Genomic DNA, 24,185 nt, shown 5'->3' with positions numbered 1-24,185 from the left:
TGTTAAGACTGGAAAACATAGTGAGGAAATGAGATAAGTATCAGAACTTGCTGAATTCGATAGATTTACATTTGAATAAAGCTGGTAGTAAAGAAAAAATAAAGGTACATTTTAAAATAGGCTATGGATAGGCAGAGGAAATATCTTGACTGGAATCAACAGGAATATGTCATGGTATTGTTTCATCCATCTTCAAGCTGACTCTCAGTTTTGGAATGTAAACTCCAAGTACTCTATAACTTTCCCTCACACTGTTGAACATCTGTACTCTTCCATTTGATTTCATTTCAGCACATTTGGAGTGGGTTTAATCACATAAATAGTAAGATCTCTAGCAGTACAATTTGCGTTTTAATTTCTGTTTGAAATCAGGCTAATACCTCTTAGATGTGATGCACATCCTACAAAAGAATAAATAATACTGCCATTCATGTGCATTGTAGATAGATTTTAAGGTAGAATAAGTCCAACTATCTCAAAGAAAGTCAACTGACATCTGCCTCCCCTATGCACAGAGATGCAACAGCAGTGTGTAACACCCCCAACCAGGTGTGTTGCCCACTTTTGAAGAGAAGGTGGGAAGATCCCACCATGTCCACCCTCCATTCCCTGTTCTGATAAAGTAGGGAAGCAGGCAGTATGCATGGCTTGTCATTCAGTCTTGGGTGCATTGCAGTTGAAAGGAAAAGGCAAGAAGCCTGGCAGCCAGGGGTGGGACAATGTGCAAAATGTCTGCAGGGTACTGGCTAGGTCTCTCCCAAATCCTGTGCCAGGAGTCTCTGGAGAATTATCTACAATCTGTCTCCTTCTGATGATATGATTGACACCTTTTTTCTTGAGAATTATTCAAAGCAGAACTATACCAGCAAAACCAGAAGATCATATTATGACGGATATGATCCCAGGGAAGTGGTGGAGCCACCATTACTGGGTATATTTAAAAGAGTAGTAGTGGTACTCAGGAATGTAGTATAGTGGTGGACTTGGTAGTGCTGGCTTAATGGTTGGACTTAATGATCTTACAGGTCTTTTCCAACCTAAATGATTCTATGATTCTATGGCATAGAAATGTTTTTATTATCACAACACAAAACCAAACTGTGTTATCCTCTTAAAACATTTATATGCATGTGATCAAGCTAAAAAAACATCCTGAGAAAGGAGATTTGAATTCTGAATGTCCTGGGGATTCTGTAATCCCAGAATTTGCCGCCACTATACTCACTGTTAGTGTTTCCAGTCCTGGGAGATGTTTCCAGGTTAGTTTTATGTTAGTTATGCTGAGTACTGAAAACAACAGAGCTAAGGAGGCATGGTCTGTAACAGGTCAAAATACTTAATGTTCCTGGCAATTTTACAGTTCATAATGAAGCTCATTACACGAAGGGCAGTTTCTTATTGCCAAGACCCCTGATAATTAACTTGTGTTGTGGAAAATAGGAAGAAGAGGTTCAGTCCTGGCAATGACCATTCATCAACTGCTGTCTTCTGAAACTATTTCAAGAGTCTTAGCCAGTTTCCAGTGAACATGTTCAGACGACAGAGACACTGTCCACCTTGTACCTTCTCACATCTCCCTTGAGCAGAAGGGCCATCCTTTTGTTCTGAGAAATTCCTCTGTCAGAGCACTCCACTTTGTTGGCACAGCAGTGTTAGGAAGAATGTAATTATCTTCATAAAGAAAGATGAGTTCATACTTACACTGACATTGCTTCAGGGAGTAAAATTTTAAACAATCCCTCCCTGAATCAAGATTATAAATAACTCAAATTTCTAAACTTCTTAGGCTATGACTGCCTGAAATAATCCATGTTCACTTCTCATCCTTCTTGAAGTAAAAAGAAAAATGCTTCTGTAAAAACCAAGACAGGATAGTCAAGCAGAAAAATTCTTATCCATGAATTTTACTGCATTGCTACAGCTGAAACTTAACCAGAATTTTAGCTTTACAAAAAGTCAACAAATAATAGCCAGGGTTAGATTACGTATCTGTATAATGTAAGAGGTTCTCTGGTCTTCACATGCAAAGCCAGATTACTTAAGCAGCAATCTAGTGAAATCACTCTTATTCTTATACTCTAATGTTTCTTTCAAGCAGTCAAAGTCAATTAATATTTAGTCTAAATAAAAAAAGGAGCAATGATAAGTTCAAGGTACTCATAGTATTTGAGTAATCCTTGTAGAAAGCAATACTCTTTCTGGAAAATCAAAAAAGTTGACTTGGAAGAACGTATATTTTCCTTCAGAAAATACTTATTTCTATATGAAAAGGTAAGTAAAAAAATTTGCCAATTAGTTCCTCAAAACTTATTTTTTAAGGATTCTATTTATTCTAATTAAAAAATCTTTCTTTCTAAAAGTAAATATTGCAATGTATAACAAAAACCATGTAGCTGACTTTGTGATGCAAAATGCATCTAATGCACTTCCAAAATGATTTCCAACTCTACAGGTTTCTCCAAAATCCTGTTTAAAGCCCAATAATTGATCACAAACAAACTATTTTTATGTATACCTAATCATATAAGTCCTCCTTTCATAAGAAGCATTGTACCTCTTCAAATAGTTAATTATAGTTGTAAGATTCAAAATATTCTCACGGCTACTGAAGTTTGGTTTGACTTTCACTTTTGCCTGCAGTGTTTTATTTCTTTTCTTAGTTTCCTTCTGTATTTTTGCCCATTAACTTTTTTCTGGAATTTATGCTATCATCTTACTTCCAAACACACTTTCATAGTACCTTTCCACTATCTGAAATATTGTAGTAGCCTTTTCAGTTTATGTGAAGTGTTACATTAACTGGTATATTTCTATTTTGCAGTTCTGGGGGTCAGCCTTGAGACACAGGGCCACTGCCCAAAAGAGAAGTCAACCCCACACCATTTCATGTATCATGACACCTCACCTTGCAGCACAGCCACACAGCCTCCTCTCCCTGCACAAAACCTGAACCACACTTGTAAGGTGTGCCCCTGGGGGAAGGTAATGAAGGAAAAAACGTGGAGCCTTCTGAGGTTACTGGTATTGGCACCTCATTTCATCCTGCCTCTGAACTCAGCCACACCAGAGCACAGGTCCATGCATCCACCCACAGAGCTGCTGGAAAGTAAATACATGCCATTCTGAAAAATGCCACAGGACAGCTGAAGCTGCAAGACAGCAGGGCCATGAATGCTGTTTGATATCTGCTCTCTGAAGACCATTGATAACTTATCTTTTAAATTAACATCTTTTGGGGATGTACCTTTTTTAAGACTTTGAATAATGACCATCATTCCACTCCTAGATTTTTCACATAGACTGAGAAGTGCAGTTACAAGCTGATTCCAGCTGCCTGGAGGAGAATAATGGGACTGACTAGGTTATCCATCAGGTTTCCCCTTAGGTTCCTTATCTGCTGTTCTCTTTCCAAGTAAGTTTGTTTCCCTTATGAGTATCACTCCATGGTGGCTCTCAAGATGGGATTCACCAAGCAACAATGCAAACTTTCTGATGAGGACATGCTAAAAGTGGAGTCTGAAGAACCGTCGCTCTCCAGATAGATCCTCTCCTCCTCATTGACTACAGAGAGTATTTGAGTAGTTGACATTACATACCAGACTTTCACACTTTCAAAATTAGGTGAGGTGAATTTAATTTTCAGCAATTATACAGAAGCTTGAGCTTTATGTTTTGAATTCTGAGGTGATGAGCTCTGTGAAAAGCAGCTCATCAACAAAATTTGGGGGCTTATGTCAGCTTCTGAGCCCCCTGCTCTAAGAGGTGTTGACCAGTGTCTTTTGTCATTATTCGAGGTTTTAATCCAAGCATGCTCTGGGAAATCTTCTCACTATTAACTATTTCAACAAATACCAATCACAGGAAGGGTAATAATAGCAGCATTTTCAGAAGGTTAGCAAAAATGTTCACCAGAATATCCTGTGAAGCCACAGCAGTATAAACCAAAGCTCTTATTCAAATTTTAACCCTCAAGTCCACCTACACACAGAAACAAAAAGAATTCCTTTGGAAGTACCTTGAGAGCAAGTAAATTATCCGACTGAAGCCTGCAGTTAGACCTGTTTTGGTTTTTTTTTTTCTAAGACAGTATTTTGCAGCGAGGATGCTGACTAACTCAGTCAAAATCTGGTAGTCTGCGAGTATTTTCCCATCATATCCCCTGAGGGATAAACAGCTTTTCCCCAAATTGACTGGGAAAACATAAGGGCTAGGAATTGCACAGTCAAATGCATGCAATAAATTTTAAAAATAATGAAGAAATAATTGTGCACATGTGGGTGTGCAGTTCACACCCAGCTTGCGTTAATTTGGCTTCTGACACCTGAGTGACCAACTCTCAGGCTAGTTTTAAATAGAAATATATTCCAAAAGAAATTTGTACATTCTCAAAATCTGAAACATCGTATTAGTATTAAGAAAAGCTTGTTGGTTTGGAAAGGATTTGCTTTCATGGGCTTCTGGGACTGACATTAAAACAGTGGAACTAGAAAAAGGTTTTGAATACACTGACAAGGATGATGTTCAAAAAAGACATTAAATTGATTAGGATTTGCCAAATTAGAAAAGCAACAAAGAGGAGAAAATGTAAGTGGTACAAAGAAATTAAATTATCACAGAGAAAAAAATGTAGGGGAAAAATATTCAGTATTTCTAAAAATACAGGAGAACGAAACAAACAAAACAAAGCAGAAAGGATAAAATGTACAGGAGGAAGTGTTGGAGTTTTTTTTCCACACTGATTCTAGTTAAATGGTGGAACTCATTGGCAGATGACAATGAATGCCAGATGTATATGCAAGTACATGCAAGTACAAAATATGGCAGGGGAAACGAATGGCAGAAATGTCCATGAAGATAAATGAAACAAAAGCCTGTGGAATCAGCAACTGGCTCAGTAAAACTTCTAGATGCAGAGTGTTGGAAACGAGTGAAAAAACGTCCTTGTATGTTTGCCTTGTGCTTCTTCCCCAAATATAAGTTGTGGGTGACTCTCATAGTTTGATGGGTTTCTTGGACTTCTGTCCTGTCCAATGTAGCAATTTTTATACACTTAATATAGTCAGTGTCTCTCCTTGGTTCTTTCCTTCATTCATACGGCTACAAATACTTTATAAAGTTTCCCAGTGTAACCATAATTTCAAAGTGCATTTTGTCAAAGATGGTAAATATTCCAGTATTTCCCAGGACCATTCTTCTCAAGTTATCTATCAGGCCTTTGTCTCCACAAATTCAGTAACTTTGTCATATTAAGGACTCTGATCTGTATTTCTTGATACAAGCTTTGGATATAATGAGACTTCCTCTTCACATGTGTTTTTACTTACACCTTATATAAACAAAATGTTGGGGTCTATTTGTAAGACAAATAGTAAAAATATATTCAGTGATACTTTTGCCAATATTAAACAATCAAACTGCAGTAATGAGTATGCCTGTTATGAATAACAAGTAAGGTGAAAGTAGTGATAAAACTAAATAAACAGAAAACTCCTTTCAGCTATTTGAAGACCATATTTGATGCAATGCATTTTTTTAATTAGCCAGCAGAAGTGTGAGTATGAGTAAGATGCAAGAGCTAAAGGCAAAACAATAAGCCAGTGTTCAGACTTAAAGAAGAAGGAAGTATGAGCAACTTAAAAAGCAACTGAAAACTGGTAAACAGAGAAAATAATAAATGCAAATAAATCACAGCTGCAGAGGGAATTGCAGAAAGTTAAATGTTTGATGATGGGAAATCTAAGTAGTTTAATTCTAAGTGTTAATTATTTCAAGTGCCTTTTGCAGCATGCTGAGTTTAGTGAAACAGCATGAATCACTGTCTAGCCTTAAATATGAACCATAATGGAGTTTATTTCAGCAATGGTGTCTGTTTTCCAGTTTTTCTACTACAGCGGTCTTCAGGCATTGTTTATTTTAGGGGTTTAAGGTCCTGCCCCTAGCTTCTGCTTTGTCTTTGTACAGCACAACAGCTCTTTTTTCACAAATGTCTTCATAGCTGATTTTAAATATGCAGAAGTGCTATTTTTCATTCCCCTAAAGGGAAGAGCTGCCTTGATACAAATATTGATATCACTGGTTATTACAGCTGCCAACAGTTTGGTCTCAGAATGGATTCATGCTGCACATCAAACTGCAGTAATGTTTTACAAAAGCTCTGCTTCAAATATTGGCTCCCACATGTATGGGATTTGGGATCCTGGTGCTGTTCATGGTAAACTCAAAAAGCAAGGACAGCACTGAAGTTCCCATAATATGTTAGGTTTTTTTCTCTCATACCTTGACTCATTAGCAGTCACTGATACTATGCTGAAGGAATGGTTCAAATCCTTCAGGAAAAAAAGAAATCCTTTTGCTTTTTTCACTTTTTCTTGATTCATTTGGTCCAACAGAATAGGGTGCTTCAGACCCCACATTATTTATATACCAGAAGACCACAGGTGAAAGGACTTCTCAGATGCACATACCACAGACTTTCTCAGAGATGAATTATGAAATTCAGTTTATATTATAATGAACAATTACATATGGAGAAGTCTTTCCTTCCCTGTAATAGCATCCTTCAACAACTCAAGAAAAATTAAATTCCAGGCACAATTTGCAAGTATCACTACATCTCAATTCAGCATTAGCTTTTGTGGATGCTATAGAGGAAAGAATTGTCAAGTTTTGACTACTACACTGTTTATGTGAGAATGTCTCATAAGTTTCAAAGAGAAAGTAAGTGTTAGGAACTTAACTTATGGAGTTGCTTACATAGTAAGATGCTCATTTATATCAGTAGAAGTTTAAATGTTTACAAAAATATGGCTTCTATATTTCAAAATTCTGTGATAAGAAATGAGCTATTATTTGGGCATGAAGTGCAAGATATCTTTATGCCACTATGTAAATAATGATGATAAAATATGATCAAGATATTATCTCAGAATCCACGAGGTGGCAGTATCATAGTTTTCTTAGTATCACACCCTAAAACATTACTATTCTTTTAAAATATTTATGTATCATTGTGATATTTATATTGGGGAACTATTTGAGACATCTCCTTCATTTCCAAAACCTGTCCATGAGAAATTATTTTCCTAAGAAAAGGTAGAAACTGTTGTGTAAAGATATGGAGCTGGCTTCCTGCGAGGCATCTGTCATGGTCTTGGGTGTTCAGTGCTGTGGTGTTTACAGAGGCTTGTGAAGGATGCTGAATTCAGATGTGATCATATACTGCACAGAAATCAGAACATCACACATCAGCCAGTCTTCCAAACATACTTTCATTTACGGTGGTAAAAATAAAATACAAAACAAATGGCAATTTCTCCCCATTTCATTTTTATTTAGAAAACACTGACTTTATTATGTAGCCAAAGTACTAAATGTTAGGCCTATTTTTGCTTATATCAGACCTCTTTAATAACAAGCTCCTTATCTAGAAGATAAAACATAAAATATATCCCTACGTTCATGGAAATAAATCTGTATTATGTTTTTAAAAATACTGAGAATGCAGAACTACTAAGAATATCTAAAGGGAGAAATACCCTTGTCCTATTCTAGTCTTCCCCAGGAAACACCACATCCCCATTGTAAATGAAGGAAAAGGTCATGCAGAATTTAGCAAGTGGTTTCCTTTGAATTCCCTGGCTGCCATTGCCTTTACACCCGCTGTGAGGCTGCTTGCCGGCTGGTTTGCTCTGTCCCGAGGGTTGGGGTTGTGGCCATGGCCCCAGCTGCTGGCTCTGTGATGAGTGGAGTCGGGTGGCCCATGCAGAGCTGCCATCACATTGAGAAGATTAATGTGATTGGATAGATCGCATCCGTCAGGATCTGTCAGATTCCCAGGAGGATGATTAATTAGTATAATCCTATTTAAACTCAGAATGTCAATTTCAATCTTTTCTGCATCCAACATGAGCTTTCCTCCCTTATTCTAGCAAGCCCTTCAATAAACACCAGGAATGTGGGGCCGTGAATACACAAATGGAGCTGCTAGCAGCAGAGCTGGCACTGGGATTTCCTAGCCACCTAGGAAAGAGCTGCACAGTTGGCCAGCTCAGCCTGTCACTGCCTTCCAAAAAACTGGTTAGGCTCCATATCCATGGCAGCTATGTCCTCTTCTTTAAAACTCATGTTTGTGACTGTACTTCTTCCTTGTCTCCTGACCACTCCTCAATACGATCTCTGCTTCTCCTTCTCCAGCTCTCCCCATGGTTCTCTCTCTTAATCCCTTTCTCTGGTCTCTTTCCTGGGATAATCTTGCCCACACGTAACATCTCAGCCACGATCCCAGCTCTTTTGCCATTCCCAACTAAGATGTGTGATGAAGGCAACCGCCTGGAGGTGCCTTCTTGCAGGTGTCCACGTGTGAGCTGGTTACTCAGCCACACTGTGTGGAGGTGTAATTGATACCAGCAGCCAGGTCAGGAAACAGGTATCTAAAGTGAGTCTCAGCATACGCAAGACACACTTTACCCCTCTGCTTCAGTCAGTCTTTCAGCTTCTCTGTAAACATCTCCCATCTCCAGCAGATCAGGTCAAACCTGGTTAAGACACCTGTGTCCTTTTGCAAGCCCGAGGCATGCCGCCACCTCAGACCTACCTCCAGATGCTCACACCTAGCCTGTCTCTAAAGTACAGGTTCTGAGTGAGATCTTTGTGGCCTTTCAAACCCACCTGTAGCTGTTCAGAGCAGTGGCACCAAGCTCTAAGACTGGGCAGGGGGATCAGGCAGAACCCATTTTGATCCCCTCCAAAAGGCACAGAGGTGGCTTCCCACCCAGGACAGAGGCATCTGTGTTTTACACTCAGTCTAGTAAAAACATATCAAGGTTTGATTAGGAAATCCCTTATTGGAAACGTTCAAATTTAGAAATAGCAACCTGTTCCACATAAAGCAAATGTTGATCAGACTAATGGCACTGCCAGGATATGAACAGCAGAAGAGAAACAAGGTGCTCAATGAGCCAAAATGTCTGCAATCTCTTGGTGTCCATTTAAGAACTATCTTCAAAACTACTGTGGCAGAAGTAGATCAGGAGTCCAAGGGTACCTCATTAGCCATACATTTAGTGAAACTTTAATGAAACAGTAAATTACCACAACAGTGAAATTATCCCTGTACATTTTGCTGCATCTTTAATCTTAAAAAGACAGAACTCGACAGTGGGGTCTAATGTTACCTTTCATAATGAGGAAAAAAAAACCAAAAAAACCAGAAAACTTGAATCAAGAAATTTAGGAGATGGGTAAGTGTTGGGTTTTTATTTTTCTATTTGTGGATTTTATCTGCTTTCTTCCTTGAAAGTAAAACGACCTGCTTCAAAATCTCTTGCACAACACTGGAGATAACTTAGCAGGAATATTTCCATTGGGACTTGATCTAAATTAATTGGTTTTGAAAATTCCATCTTTTGCATTTGCCTGGGTGCTTCCCTCATAGCACTCCAGGCAAAAAAAAGCTGGGCTCTTCTTGTCTGACTACCTGTCTATAACTGAGACCCAGATAGGAAGCGTTAGATGTCCTGCATCTTGAATGTAGCATATGCAGAAAAATAAAGTGACTGATATTTTAGACGCATTGATGTAAATTCTCAGAGCTTTTTCTCTGTGCTGCTGTTTACTATAAAAGGAGACCAGACTGAAAAGATTCCTACCTTGGGCATCTCACAAGGCACATGAAGAGAGCTGGGTCTTGCCTGGGTGAGAGGAATGGCTGAGAGAAGAGGCAAACCTACCTCTGACACAGAGGCCACCCCACAGAGGGGTGATGGGGTTGAAGATCTTCCTTTGCTCCCTAGAAAGCAGCAGCCTTTTCTTTTTTATCTCCAGTCACACCTCCACCCCAGCCACTCCCTTGACATGTTTGGATTGAGATTAGGCTTGTCCCCTGATTAATGCCAATAGGATGTGTGCAATGAGACACATCACAGCCTTCTAAGATAATGTTAACAGTTATTACATCATTATTGTCATTAAAGAGCACTAACACATACCAGCAAAATGTTTGCAATATATTTTAGCTCTCAGAAAAGCATTAGAAGCTACTTTAAGATGTAAAAGATCTGTCTAGTTTGCACATTCAGAGGAAATTGAAAGCCCCTAACAAATGACCATTCCATCACTGCCCTCAGTGTAGCTTCTGAGAGTTTTGCAGCACTGTTCCTCTATTTCTCAGGGCACTGAGAAGACAGGCCGAAGTGACCTGGATGCTTCCAAGAGGCCAGGTGACTGCACAAGCTGGCTTGACCAAGGTGACCTCCTTCATCTAGTGACCAGGATGCTCAAGACAAATGATCCAAAAAACTCTGATTTCTTCCCTGTTTCTTAAGAAATGGTCGCAGACAAAAATCACTGGATTTCACAAACAAGCAGTTATGTGAGCAGCCATAAAAGCATGTAAATTACTAGATTAACAACACAGTATTGGCTAAAGGACTATTTTCAGAATTAGTGTCATAGCTCAGGGTCCCAATTTCAAAGTTGTTATTTTCATTTGGTTTTCACATGAGGCTTACCTCCCTGACGTATTCAGGCATTAAAAATATACCTGTTTCCTTTAGGATTTTTGGACCATCAAAAAGATAATTCTCCATTGGACTTACTTTCCTCCCTCAGCTTCTCTAGAGGTTTTCTTCCTATCTTACCTTAGACAAGACTGTTCCTCAGTCCCCCATCAGTAAAATGAAGCTAATAGTACTCCTCAACAGTGATTTTTGGGAAGATTAAGACAGCAGCAGTTTGAGATGTTCATCAGTATGATGGCATGGGAGACAGCGATAAGAGGGAAGAGCATATGTAAAAAGAATAAAAACAGGTAAAATCTTCCTTAACTCTTAGTTCGGAGTCAAACTTTGGGAGCAAACGTGGGAGTCAATCAGAGCTGGATTTGTCCTGATGGTAATTGCAGCTTTTATAGGATCATTTAAATCGTCTGTCAAATGAAAATATTTCTGTATAATGAGCATGCTATTAAAAACACCCCTGCCAAATGGAGGGCAGACACAGTCACCATATCTATGAGAGACTGGCAGAGATTCAAAGCTACCACTGAGCCCAGTGAACACCAGTGCACAATGCCTGAGCCTTCCCCAGCTCTCCACAGCAGGTTGGGCAGGTAGGCAGAGTGAGTACCACAACTTAATTTGAAAAAAAGCACCAACTTCCAGTCTCTGACTTCTGATGTACTCATTATATGGCTAAATCTCCTGAGCCAGATGGGTTTTCTCCTACTGGTGCCCTCTTTCCTGCTGCCCAGTTCTCAGTGGGGTGCTTTTGATCCTCCTTAGAGATAAAATGAAATCTATGAAAGTGACCAAAATCATGAAGGTGTTCTTACAAAACCCACATTTTAACTTTGAATTTTGCCTTTGTTAAAAATCTCTCAGCGGACGGAGGAAAGAGGAACATAAAATTACAATGATGAAGTAATCCCTTTTGGTTTGGCTCAGTATTTCCTAGAAATTCCTTGTTTCGTTTGATTTGAAAATGTTCCCAAACTCAAAGTTAAACTTTAAACTCACCTGAGTACTTGCTGGTATGTTTAAATATGCCTTCTCCCTGGATGTTACACAGGATTGTTATTAGCTACCAAACGAGTACAAATGACAAAATTTTAATAGTAGAACAAGGACAGTCTGATATTTTCCTTTTTTCTTGTGAAGAAACATACTGCTATCAGTATAGATGTTAAGGGCACAAATATTTCCTGGCAACACATTATGGGTGTGCTCCTGCCTAATTTAAAATAATGGAATTTTAACGTTGACTTCATTCTCCACAGTATTAGATTCATAATCAGCACATGTGTCTAATTATATAGTGAAAGTTATTGAAAGGAATAATCTCCTATCAAGATTCTTATGAGTTGGGCTGTATCCTAAGCCAGCCTTATGAAACACAGTTTTTGGCAAATACCATATACTTACATCATTTACAGAATCAAATATGTTATTCTAAAGCTAACTTAAAAATGCAGATTCTTTAATGATAATGAACTAAATCCAAGCCTGACCTACAATAAGTTGGCTTGGTCACAGAATACCTTTCTTTATCTTTAAAAATGTATCAGAATAGGTACTGTACATAAAATGTAACACAATCTAAACTACATCTGAGAAACACCTCATATTTATTGACATTAAGTAAAAAAACCTACTATGAGTTTTTAGATCTATGGTTTTCTTCCTGAAGGACACATAGAAGACAAAGTTTACACACTCATATGTGCATAAAGGACCAGGTTTTCCAAATCAACAAATAATTAATTCTGTGTATAAGACCCTAGAGGTGGTGAAAAAATGACAAAACCTAGACACAGTTCTCCAAAACTAAACATGTCAAGCAAAGTCCCACTATAAACTATAGCAGTCTGAGGTTTTGCCAAAGACCTCCACTTCGGTAGTTACAGAGAGCTAAGACACAAGCTCCCAAGTCTGCAAGCACTTGTGTATGCAATTGATTTCATTACCAAACACATTCCGCAATACCTTTCCTTTCTTTCCACTTGATGCCTCGTCAACATTGAGCCAAAAAAATATAGATTGATACATAATCTAATATTTTCTATATTCTCTGGCATTTTATGGAAGTTTTACACAGATAATTTCTGTCTTTAAAGGGCTTTCCTCTCTCAAACATGTTGAAAAAATTATTGAGGAAAAAAATCTTTGAGTTAACCTGAAAACAGGCAAAATGCTATAAATGCATGTAAGCAGAAAACAAAGGAGCTTTTTTCCTCAAAGCTATTTCACTTCTTGGAGATACTGCTTATAGCAGCATTACCTTAAGCAGTAGCATCCTGAGATGCTTTCAGACTAAGGAGAAATCTGAAAGTGATGGTTCTCTTTCAACGCACAGGAGCTCACCAACAGTCATACTTGTGCAAATGGCAACTGTGGAGCTGTGTCATGACCTGCAGTGATGAACACAACTGCAGAAATCAGGTTGCAAATGCCTGTGTCACTCAGCATCATCTAACTTAGGTATGTGCTTAACTTCAGGTCTGGTTATCTCTAGCGAAGCTTATGTCCTCCAAAAGTAGGCTGAATCAGGACTGCGTTTGTTCACGCATGCTCACGTGTGTTAGCACAGTCACACCCTTCCCCTACTCACCAGGTGAACATATAGCTGGAGGCAGGATTGTCCCTGTGCTTTTAAGTAGGCAGATTTTCTATTTTCAAAGATCTGGATGCTATGCCTTTTGTAAATACAAACAGCAAACTGAAGGGGGAAAAAAAGGTTGCATCTGAATCACAGGAATAGGACTGAAAAGAGTCTTCTGGAAACTTCTAGCCCTTGGTCCAAAAATGATCCTAGAAATACCAAAATCTGAGCGATTTTACTACAAAACAAATGCAGCATGTTTGCAGTCAAAGTAAGGGGGCTGGGTGGTGGAATTAATTTAAAATTTACTGGAAAAAAAAGTCAAGAAAGAGTTAACATATTTTAACTGAATGTGCAATACCAGTGAACATATGAATATAGTATACAGCAATTTCCTTACTTTGTAAATATTTGATTTTTTAATATCAGCAGGTTCATTTGCAGTTATACAAACAAACCTACTGTGCCAAAGTGGCACGTATATGATACTGGGTTTGGGTTTTGTCACTGTGCTTTGCTTGAAGCAGTTCATGATGAGTTGTGCTAGATAAGTTCTCTACAGTGTGTGCTGAAAGCCTTTGCTGCTGCTGTGTGAGCTCAGTGAATGCACCAAGGGCTACTGTATTTCTATCAGTTTTGGGGACATGAACATAAAATCATAAAGACTGTTGAGCTTTCCACTCCTGAAATGATTTCCGGGTTTTGTATGTTCAGAGGGATTTGGATATTTAACATATTTCAACAGCATTAGGAAAGAAGGCGAGGCTAAAATGGGAAGCAGTGCTGCAATCCACACCATCTCACCCCAGTTCCCCCACTGCGCTCCAGAGGGTGAGATGCCCCCCTCTTTAAGCCAACATAAATCTTGGCTGCTACAAGCCCACCCTCCTCCTTGGTTTCTGACCTCCTCCTTTTGCAGCATGAGCACTCACGTTACTGCATGGCAGATGGATTTGAAGAACTAATCTGTCTGTAAGCTAATCTTTGTTCTTTTGAGAGATAATTTTTGCTGGATTCCTGAACTTCATGTACCAGCTTCCCACGTGATCACCAAGGTTCCAGGGGGCTGACACAACAGGGACACAGACCCATGGCAATCCAGACTTCATACATATTTTCCTCCATTTTCAAGTATTACATTTAGTTGATGCCTGTACTATTTGCATTTTGGAATCGCTCAATTGTGGTGTTCATTTACAAGCAAAAAGACAAAAAGGATAAAACCCCCATGAAGTTAAACAAAGGCCTTCCCTTTGCTCAGAAATAACCTATCATCCACAGTTCAGTGGCTAGAAACACCTTTGGTTACAATGTGGTTTTCCATACAAATAGAGAACAGCCTAGGGTAGCCTAGTGGTTAGAGATTAGGACTTCTAACTCTGGACTTCTGTTTCTGGCTTTGGAAGGGACTTTTGCAACCTCCAGTCATAGGCTAAAATTTCTTCTGGTGACATTGGTGACCCTCTTGCAAACAAACAGAAAGTGCTTATTTAGTTTGCAGAATCTACGGGTGTAGTTAATAAATGCCTAGATAATGCCATAAAACACAGTGATGATCAAATCTCTGGAATCTACAGATCTAAGTTTCAATTGTGATATTTAGCCTGGTTTCCTGAGAGGCAGACAACCACCATGGGCATGCTTTCTCCAGACCCCAATCACCCAGTCAACACAGTCTCTTTGTCCACCACATGCTTTTTGAGCCCATGAAAGACACTGAAAGGCAGATCATGTCAGAGTGACTTGAAGGACAAAGTAGTCACAGGGAAATGTGCCTCAGGCACATCCTCTTCCCTGAACTGCCCCTAGCATTTGCAGCCACGCTGCCTTCCAGTAAACAAGGGTCTGAAGGAAATACAGCTACACATTACCCCAGCAGGCTGTTGCACTCTAATTTTCCCTTTGGATCACTGGTCTGTGAGGCAGTTGGGTCGGGTGGGTTCATCTAAGGCTCTTTTTTTGTCTACCAACCTCCAGGGAGACTCAGACTGAGCTACTGTCAGTCTACTGTGGCAGGAGGGTACCTGATACCCACCACTACTAAGCTCAGGTCTGGAGATCTTTGTCTTGTGTGTTCTTAAGCATTAAATTAATTCCTTTCTGCTGTCTTGCTCCTTCTGAAATCATTTACTCATGAGTAAGCCCTGCTAAGCCTGAAGTCTCTGGAGTCTCACAATGACATTTGCATTTTATATCTGCTCCCAAAGGTGTGAATGACTGCAGCAGAAGATAAAGCATAAATCCCTGATGGTACCATATAGCTGTGGTGCCATACAGTAGAGTGTAGTTCTGCAGGAATGCACAGTAGATTCATGTTTGATTCTGAACGTTTAAAAAAGGTGGTTAGATCCAGATCTACAGATATATTGAAATATATTCTCCTTACTGAAATTAAGTAAAAACTGGGTACCTAGGTGTATGGACTTCATTTTGCTATGTGTAGTTATGATAAATAATTTCCAAGTTTCTGAATACAAGTCACAATGAAACCTATAAGACTGAACTGGGAGCCTTAGTGTGTTGGGGATGCCAATGCACAGAAATAAAAATTGTCCTGTGTTTTCCTTCCTCATGTTTACATTTGAAAGTTTAACTTCAGTACAGCCTTGCAATTCATTTTTCTAACTGTATGTTTGTATTCTTGGAAATGTGATAGTGTTTGCTCATCAGCTTCCTATCTCGAAACACGTTAGGGCTGGAAAACATGTGCCAATACACTCCCTGGTGCGTTCCAGTTCTCTTACTGAATAGATCACTCTGACAGACTCTCCTTCACACTTTTGAATTGTTTTTTCCAGTGCCGTCAGCTTTCTAAAATGTGCCACACCATCATACTTATGCCAGAGTGCAGAGAACCAGCTTTTTTCTGGACAGGAGAGAGAAGTGAGGAAAACTTATGAAAAACCCAGGATGATAAATAAGTAGGTCATAGTTTCTTTTTCACTCACATCTGCACCTTAGAGGTGTTTCAAACCTCTGAGAAGTTGTTCGTGATGCACACATTTCACTACAAGAATGGTGAAAGGAGTATCTGAGGATTATCAAAGCCCCACTGCAGTGTCACTGTCTCATACAGCTAACCTAAAATAACATGGCATCAGCATGGTCAAAATGGAAAGGAAACATCTGTTTCTCCTTTTTATGTTAGTGACAATCTGTTTGTTAGCTTTAGAATAGCACAGGCTGTCCCACTGATAACAGCCGGGGCTCTAGCTGTTCTGCCCAGGCAGGTGCATGGGGAACCCAGGAGCAGACTAAAAACAGGTAACATGAGGGGCTGTCCTTAGGATGAACTCCAGATTGAAATCTTTTTCTTTATCACTTTTTTTTCAAAATTAATAAGCGAGATTCTTCTAAATCTGGTGTGACTGTATGGATGCATGCTGATTGACTGATCACTAAGCCCAGTGAGCAGTACAATCTAACTGCAACCACACTTTTCCCTGGCACTGTGTGTGCTGCTTCCCAGTCTTCCTTTTCTAACTATCGCTGAGTATTAACTGAAGTAAAGGTCACTGAAGTAAATGGACAGATTTCCAGGGACTTTAAAGAAATGAGATCAGATCACTCATGACGTTTAACAAAGAGAAGTGCTGGATTCTGCACCTGGGACGGGGCAACCCTGGATGCATGTACAGACTAGGGAACAAAAGGTTGGAGAACAGCATTGCAGAAAAGGACTTGGGGGTCTGGTCAATGGTAAATTGAATATGCAGCATTACCTCAAGTACTGTGTGCAGTTTTGGGCACCACGATATAAGGAAGATATAAAACTATTAGGGAGTGTCCAAAGGATGGCTATGAAGGTGGTGGAGGGCCTAGAGGCGAAGCCATATGAGGAGCATCTGAGGTCACTTGGCCTTTCAGCCTGGAGGAGACTGAGGGGACACCTCATTGCAGTCTACAACTTCCTTGTGAGGGAAAGTGGAGGGGCAGGCTGCCCTCAATCACACAGTTGTTTTTGCAAAGAATCAGCTTGTAGCTAGATTAGATGTCTTCATCACTAGTTGCAAAAAGCCCATAGGAAAGAGGAGACTGTGAAAATGATGCTGCTGAAGATTAGCAGAAGGCTGGCTAACTGCTTTTTAAAAACATTTTTTTCCGATGTACAGCTTTGTCTATATACACATCATGGTGACATCCAAGGCCTAAAGCAAATACAATACTCTATTTAATGTTCCTTTCAAAATGTTTTGTGTAAGGTCTGACATTTTTCCCATGGTTAATCATGAAACTGGGCAGTGTTTCTTACAGTTCCTTGTACTTTACTCATGAAAAACATTCATCCGTTTAAATGGTATGATTAAGGGGAGCAGAGTTGGGGCCAAAAAAGGAAGCAAGCAAAGGAAAAAGGGATGTCTCCAATAACTTCTATTGGAATATGGAGCCTTTCACTTAAAATCTGGTTTAAATCAGTAGCTGCTGAAACTTGTTACCAGAAAAAGGATGGATCCTTTTGTGCAGGCCCCAGTGTTGAGACTTGCAGTCCCTCAGTAGCTCCACAAGTGAACGTTGCATGGGTTGCATTGCTTATGACTCAGTTTCTCAGCACCTCCGAAAGATGAAGTCACCATCTGTTTTGCAAACCTTGTGAAGGAGAAACCCCAACCTCTGCAGTTTAGTACCCTGTAGGAAGCATATATGGGGAGAGAGAGCTATTTGACAGCCTTGTGAACTGAGGTCATTTACTTCAATGTCTGTGGACAGACATTCAGAGCACAGTCATCACTGACATGATGGAGCAGTATGGGCTAAATTTGTTCACTACTACACAACTTGGGGGGTCCAGAGACAAGTCTGCAGGTACCTATATCTTGACCTCTCAGGGTAAGGCTTTAGCATCAGTCAAGCGCTGACACCTGACGGCGGGTGCCCAGCGGCCAGGAGCACAGCAGGAAGCTGTGCCTGCACACTACCGGTACCCACTTGGCCCCGGTGCACGATAAGGTTTAGCAAGTGTCCCCTAGCGGTTTTCCCCGTCTGGGGAGCGGCAGCCATCCCTCCTGCCCGCGGGCTAGGGGCGCCTGATCGAGAGGGATGGGGGAAAGGAAGGAGGGGAGACGGAGGGAGGGAAGAAGGCGCCCCCTTCCTCCTTTCCCCCGCCGCGCACCCGGGTTCCTGGGATGTGGTGAGTCACAAGCAGGTCAGGACCGCGCCGGAGGGGCGGAGGGAGCGCGGGGACCGGCTGATTTACCGCTGGGAGCCGCCACGAGCGCGGCGGAGGCACCGGAGGGAAAGGCGCGCAGAGCCGCCCCGCAGCCCAGGTGTCGTGCGGGACAGAAGGACGCCCCTGCCCGCCGGGGCGCGCCTCCAGGTAGCGCGGGGCCGGGGGGAGGGTGAATCTGCGAGGCGAAGGGGAGCGGCAGAGCACCGCGGGGCTGCGGAGGTGCGCCGGGCTGCGCCCCGCTCTGCCCCGCCCGCCCGGGCTGGGCCGGCTGCCGGTCGAGGACTGCGGAGCCAGCCCAGCCCAGCCCAGCCCAGCCCAACCCGCCGGGGAGCAGCGCTCGCCCCTCCGGCGGCGGTGCCGGCGCGCAGCCCGCTCCGCTCTGCTCCGGTAAGGACCGGCAGCCGCGGGGAGGACGGGGCGAGCAGGGCGACGCGGGGAGCGAGATGAGCCGGGAGCGGGGGAAGGACGGGCACGGTGCTATGTTGTGCCCCGCCCGGGAACTTCGCGGGAGCGCGGCGGCGCCCGCGGCCGCCCGTGCTGCCCTGCCCGGGGCAGGCGAGCTCCGCGCCGGGCCGGGCTCCGCGGGGCAGGTAAGCGCCGTGCGGGGCTGCGGCGCCGGCTCGCCCCTGCCCGGCCGGGCTCCGCGGGGCGCTCGCACCCGGGGACGCCCGCGACGTCGCTGCCGCGGGCAGGGCAGGGCAGGGCAGGGCAGGGCGGGCAGCGCTTCCCGGGCTGAGCTCCGCGGGTAGAGCGGGCAGCGCTTCCCGGGATGCCGTCCGCAGCGACCCCTTGGCCGCGGGCTGAGCCGCTGCCCTCCTCGCCCCTCCCCGCTTCGCGGGCCGGGGCTTGCGGCGGAGCAGCGTCCGGCAGCGCAGCCTGGAAGTTCCAGCTCGGTGGCCCTAAGGTGTGGGTTTGTGGTGGCCGGTCCGGCCGTCTTCCGTGAGGCGCAGGTCTCGGGGTGAGCCTGCAGGATTCCCCAAGCTAGGCATGTGTACTTTATGGTTGTGTGGCGTTCACAGTCTTCCATGCGATTTGGCTGGTTTTTTCCCCCTTTTTTTTTTCTTCATTTTTTAAAGCAGAATTTGCTGCAAATGATAAACAATTTGCTCCATATAATGGCATTCCACCACGGTTTCCATGTAAGCATTAAATTAGATGGTCTTTGTTTTTATAAATACTGAATGCACTCCTTAGAAATTAAGTTTTGCACGTACATCTTAAAATAGGTATTAATAATCAAGTAGCAGTGTTGTTTAGCAAACTGTGCATGTGTAATCCGCAGGGGGTTATTCAAGCTGCAGTGCATGCTTTCCCTAAGAACCTGTGCCTTGTGTGGTAGTTCATTTGCTTTCATCCTACAGGTGCTTTTTACATTATCCAACATCAAAAAAGAGGACAGTGTCTCTTTTTTATTGTCTCTTTTTCTTCTTTTTTTTCTTTTTTTTTTTTTTGAGATCTGAGAGGTTTGGATTCATAATCATGCAAGATAAAGTGTCTCACATGTTTCTCAGAGAGCTGGTTAAATGTTTACAGATCATACACTGTGAGAGCAAAAAGCTAGCCTTTGGCAGGAGCTGCATGTTGAAAACAAAGTAACTTAGAGAATGACTGTATTGCTTGTTCTTTGTGCCCTAATCCTTCTTCAGCACTGTATGATTCTTCTTCTAACTGTCTTCTAATACAAACTGAATCATTTGGAAAATGGAATATTTTGTAAAAGATTCATTATTTATAGAAAAGAGACTCAACTTCTGTGCCTTTTTGGTGGAGAGGGAATGAATTGTCTTTCTTTATTATCATGTAAGGCTTTTCTTTTCTTTTTTTTTTTTTCTCTTCAAAGGGTAACCACTGCAGAGGGATTCTTTATTGGTAAACTAAATTGCACATGTTGTGGCTGGAGAATGGTTTGTAGAGGTCGTTTGCTCTGGTGGAAATGGATGGGAGCTCACTGAGTCAGGGCAAGGCAGCCAGAAAGCCAAAATTCAGCAGAGGTTCAATGAAAGGCTTATGAATGCAAAACTGAGTGGCAAATGTTGTCCTCCCAGGACTGCCTTTCTCAAGCTGATTTTCCTGTATTTATGGTTTTCTGGTACCTCAGCTGATGATCTTTAGCCTCTTCCAGCTGGTCCAATGCAACTGAGGGGGCCAACCCACCTACTTTTATTCTTACATGATCTGCAAGTGCCTGCTCTGTATTTTTCAGCTCAGATGAGAAATCCAAAGCCTGCTGCCTCCCAAATCTGGCTTCCAGAACTCCAGAGACTAACTGGCACAGCTGGCTGTAGTACAAGAGCAGCAAGCAACCTTGCCTTCACCGCCGCAAAGGGAACCTGATGCCGGCAGCATGCTGTGCTGGGATAGCCAGAGAGCCAGAGCTGCAGCAGTGGAGTCCCAGAGCACTGGGTGATCTGCTTTGTACCACGATTGCTTTGTGGTGGGGATGTGTCTAGACTTTCTTTGCTTTAGGCAGAAAGCAAGGAGAGGTTCTGCATCTCCATCTGTGTTTGTGGAATATCTAGCATAAGGGAAATCCTGCTTGGGCTCTCTCAGTACTACATACCATTTCTTGAACAAGGAAGTGATAGGGTAGCTGAATAGTTTTCTCTGAAACTACAGAAACACAAAACTCAGTAGGAAGTTACAAGGATCTATTTGGTGCAAAGGAGAAGGAATGGGTTACAGTGTGTGAAAGGAAACTTCAAACACACCTTCCTAAGATTTTGGGTGGCAATGACACCTTCGTGGTGGGTGTCTGTGAAACCCTTGTGTCCAGGGTTTCCACCTCCCTATTGCTACCTCGTCTGGCCTTTGAGCTAGTGGCACAATTTCATGTTTCATTAGGCTGTTACCCTTAGCGGAGCTATCAACCTGTGCATCTTGTCTGTTGTGGCCAGCAGATTTTTGCCTGTGATTTTTGCCTCCTATGCAAAGGTTGTATCTGGAAATTAAGCCCATGCAACATACCACTGATGGTCACGCCATGTGGCCCTGAGCAGCATGCCATCGCCAAGGAGGCAGGGCCACAGCTCTGTGCAGGACTCTGTGGAGGGCACCTCTTTGCTGCAGCTGAGTCGGAAAGGTTTCTGTTTTTCTCTTGAAAAATGTTGTGGGTTTTTTAGCAATGGTTTTAAAAATCTATATCTCATACATAGCAACTGATGCAAGCATGTTAGCAGAAGCCATTTTTAAATCAGTTTTCTTACCCAGGGGAAATGTAGTATAGACAGGGCCTTCAGGAAACGAATAATTAGGTGACCTTTTTCCCCCCAGAATATCAGGTCTGTTTTATGTAGAGCTGTTTGAAGTCACACAAATTCTCATTACTCTCCAAATCTCTAACCTTGCCTTGTTGAAGATACCTTTTAGGAAATCAAATCAGTGTTTCAATCTAATTTCCAAAGGCATTCAAACACATGGTATGTGTGCTAACTTGTTTCCTCTAGCATTAACAAATCTAGCAAATTGCCAAGCTATTTGCCTTGAGGAAAACTGTGATGTTGTATACAAGAAGATAAAGTATTTTTTTCCTCCAATTTTAAACATTAGAAAAAGAAAGGAGAGGTAAAGTTAACAGACCAAATTAGTGTAGGATGTAACTCCTTTGAAGGAAACAGTGTTCATGAGTAGATTGCAATGTTTTTTGATCTGTTCTGAGACTTTTTAGTCACGCTGTGATCTTTTTCAGTCACTTGATGTGGCTGGATGGTGACTGAGTCCCCTTGGCTCAGATGGACTTTCCTTGAATAAGTTGCAACAGAGTATATGAAATATGAGAGTAGAAAATGGAAGTGGAGATAAAGAATTTGAGGAGTATATAACCCTCAAATTTTAAGGATTTGATAGTGCTTATATTTTAAGAAGAGGCTGTGTGTACGTAAACCAGGCACAGGGTGCATGCAGTGCAAACAGGGAAGCACTGGATGGCCTGAAACTCCTCTCCTCTGCCTTTCCCACCAGCGCACCAGTCTCCAGGGAAGCCAGTGCCACAGAACATTTAATTTTTCAAGTAGGTGTCAATAACAGAAGAGTTTCTGTAATGCTTAGATGTTTAATAAGCCAAAAGTACTTAAACAAACTGCTTTTTTTGTGCAGCTCCGTGATAGTCTCTTCTGCTTGTCCCAAGAAAATGAACATGCAATTGTCCTTTTGTTTGGAAGGCACCAGAAGGTTCTTGTTTGAATTCATGATAAATTTGGTTGCAAATGCATGTGAAAGGAAAATTGCCAAATGCTTTCAGAAGATTTTCATTTTGCTCAAGTGTTCACACTGTGGCCATCACTACGGTATTTGATAGCAATCCATTTTGTTGTGTGCATTGCAGCTTTAACCTTTCTTTGAAGGGTCACACTGGCATATCTTTTTTTACTGTAGTCATGGAGAAACAACAATTTTTTATGTAAGTTGCTTTCCTCTACTGTATTTTCTTCATTTTGATGTTTATCCAACTAAACAATATCAGAATCTTTTTGACATGTATGGGTATCATTTTTGCGAAGGATCAGTGACCTAGCTTGATAAATTTAAAAATTCAGCAATAAACCTAAGTGTGTGACATTTATTGAAATTCATTCTTTGCCATGGAGCTACTTTCTTTCAAAAATATTGAGAATAGTAAGGGATTGCAGCTGCAATTTGATTAAATCTACAGTTGTTACCATTTGCCTTCTGAAAATTGATTCCCTCCCCTCCCTGTCCCCCAGCTTGACATGATTATTGATTAAAAACTCTGCATTGGCCTAAGCCAGCATATATTTGTTAGTGTTTGTGTGCTTCCCATGCAAGTTCGGACAGGCTTTCAACTGTGGAAGCCAACTCTATTCCTAAGCTATTGGAAATGGTAAGGTTCCTTAGCAATTGTTTTAAACTATATGATGACACATCTTTGAACCCCATTGTACGAAGGAAAAATACCTTCTGACTGGAGAGAGATTTCCTGTTTATGTGTGTGTTTGCTGGAATTAAGCCTTCCCCTGTGTGTTGGCTGAGTATTTTTTGTAATCCAAAATGGCAACATGGCAAGTCACCTCCAGAGTTTATTTCTTGGACAGGATACAGGTCTTTTATTTTCAAAATAGCATGATTCTGGAGTTGATGATGAAGCACAGGGGCCTCTCAGGCCTTCTACAGGCAGACTCAGTTAATTGAGGTGGCACAGTTATAAAGACAGCTAGATTTAGGCAATAAGTAATTAATTTTTATTGACAATTTTATACAATGTAAGTTGTTCACTTCCTACACAGGAGAATTTTGGCTTCAGGCAGATTTTCTTTCAGCATAAGGATATGAAATTTGCCAAATGTATGATTTATTTTGTATAATGGCTAGATTCGTAGCTTCGATTGTGACTGAAGAGAGTCCCATAAAATTTTCTGCTTCTCTTCATAGAGCAAAGAGTGGCCAAACAGGTGGCCTCCAGGCGAGGGCCCAACTGCAGGAGGATGGCATGCAATACCTGAAGGGCTTTCAGCTGTGTAGGTATGGGCAGATGACCAAAAAATAACGCATATATAATACTCCTACCTCTTGGTATCTGAGGTGTGTAGATTTGTGACCTTGCAGCTTGCCTCTGCACCCTACATGCCATAGCTGAACCCCCTTCAGAGGGGAGAGTTGATGTTATGAGACTTAGAAAGGCATTTTGCCTGTAAGCGTTAACAGGGGTGGACCACCATGAATTTAGGCAGTAAAGTTACAGTTATTTATGAAATACACTGTAAAGGTTTCTGGCTTGCTTCAAATGATGCTCATTTTAAACAACTGTCTGGGACTGGGAGAAACCTGGACTAATGGACTGATTACACTGAGCATTTCTTAGGGCTGAGAGCCACATGGGCCCAGTGTGGGATCTCTACACCCAGGCCCAGCTTTGCCAGCTGTTACCCCTGCCCACATCTGGCAGAACATGCCCTCAGCTGAATTCCAG

General features: G+C 41.7%; 1 protein-coding gene across 4 annotated transcripts in view; it reads left to right on the top strand.

Moving 5' to 3' along the window:
- Positions 1 to 24,185, top strand: part of MET (MET proto-oncogene, receptor tyrosine kinase) — a 126,913-nt gene that overhangs the window by 17,695 nt on the left and 85,033 nt on the right. The window contains exon 1 of one of the 4 annotated variants that reach the window (XM_017817890.1): positions 18,195 to 18,223. The exons of 1 other annotated variant lie outside the window; for it this stretch is intronic. The gene's annotated coding sequence lies outside the window, so the exon portion shown is untranslated. Of the gene's footprint in view, positions 1 to 18,194; positions 18,224 to 18,303; positions 18,410 to 18,602; positions 18,650 to 24,185 lie in introns of those variants that run through there. 2 more of the 4 variants (XM_017817889.1, XM_017817887.1) reach the window with 2 other exon arrangements.

The sequence above is a fragment of the Lepidothrix coronata genome, unplaced genomic scaffold (assembly GCF_001604755.1).
Source record: "Lepidothrix coronata isolate B3197 unplaced genomic scaffold, Lepidothrix_coronata-1.0 Scaffold63, whole genome shotgun sequence".
NCBI lineage: Eukaryota > Metazoa > Chordata > Aves > Passeriformes > Pipridae > Lepidothrix > Lepidothrix coronata.
This window is presented reverse-complemented; position numbering and strand designations above follow the sequence as displayed.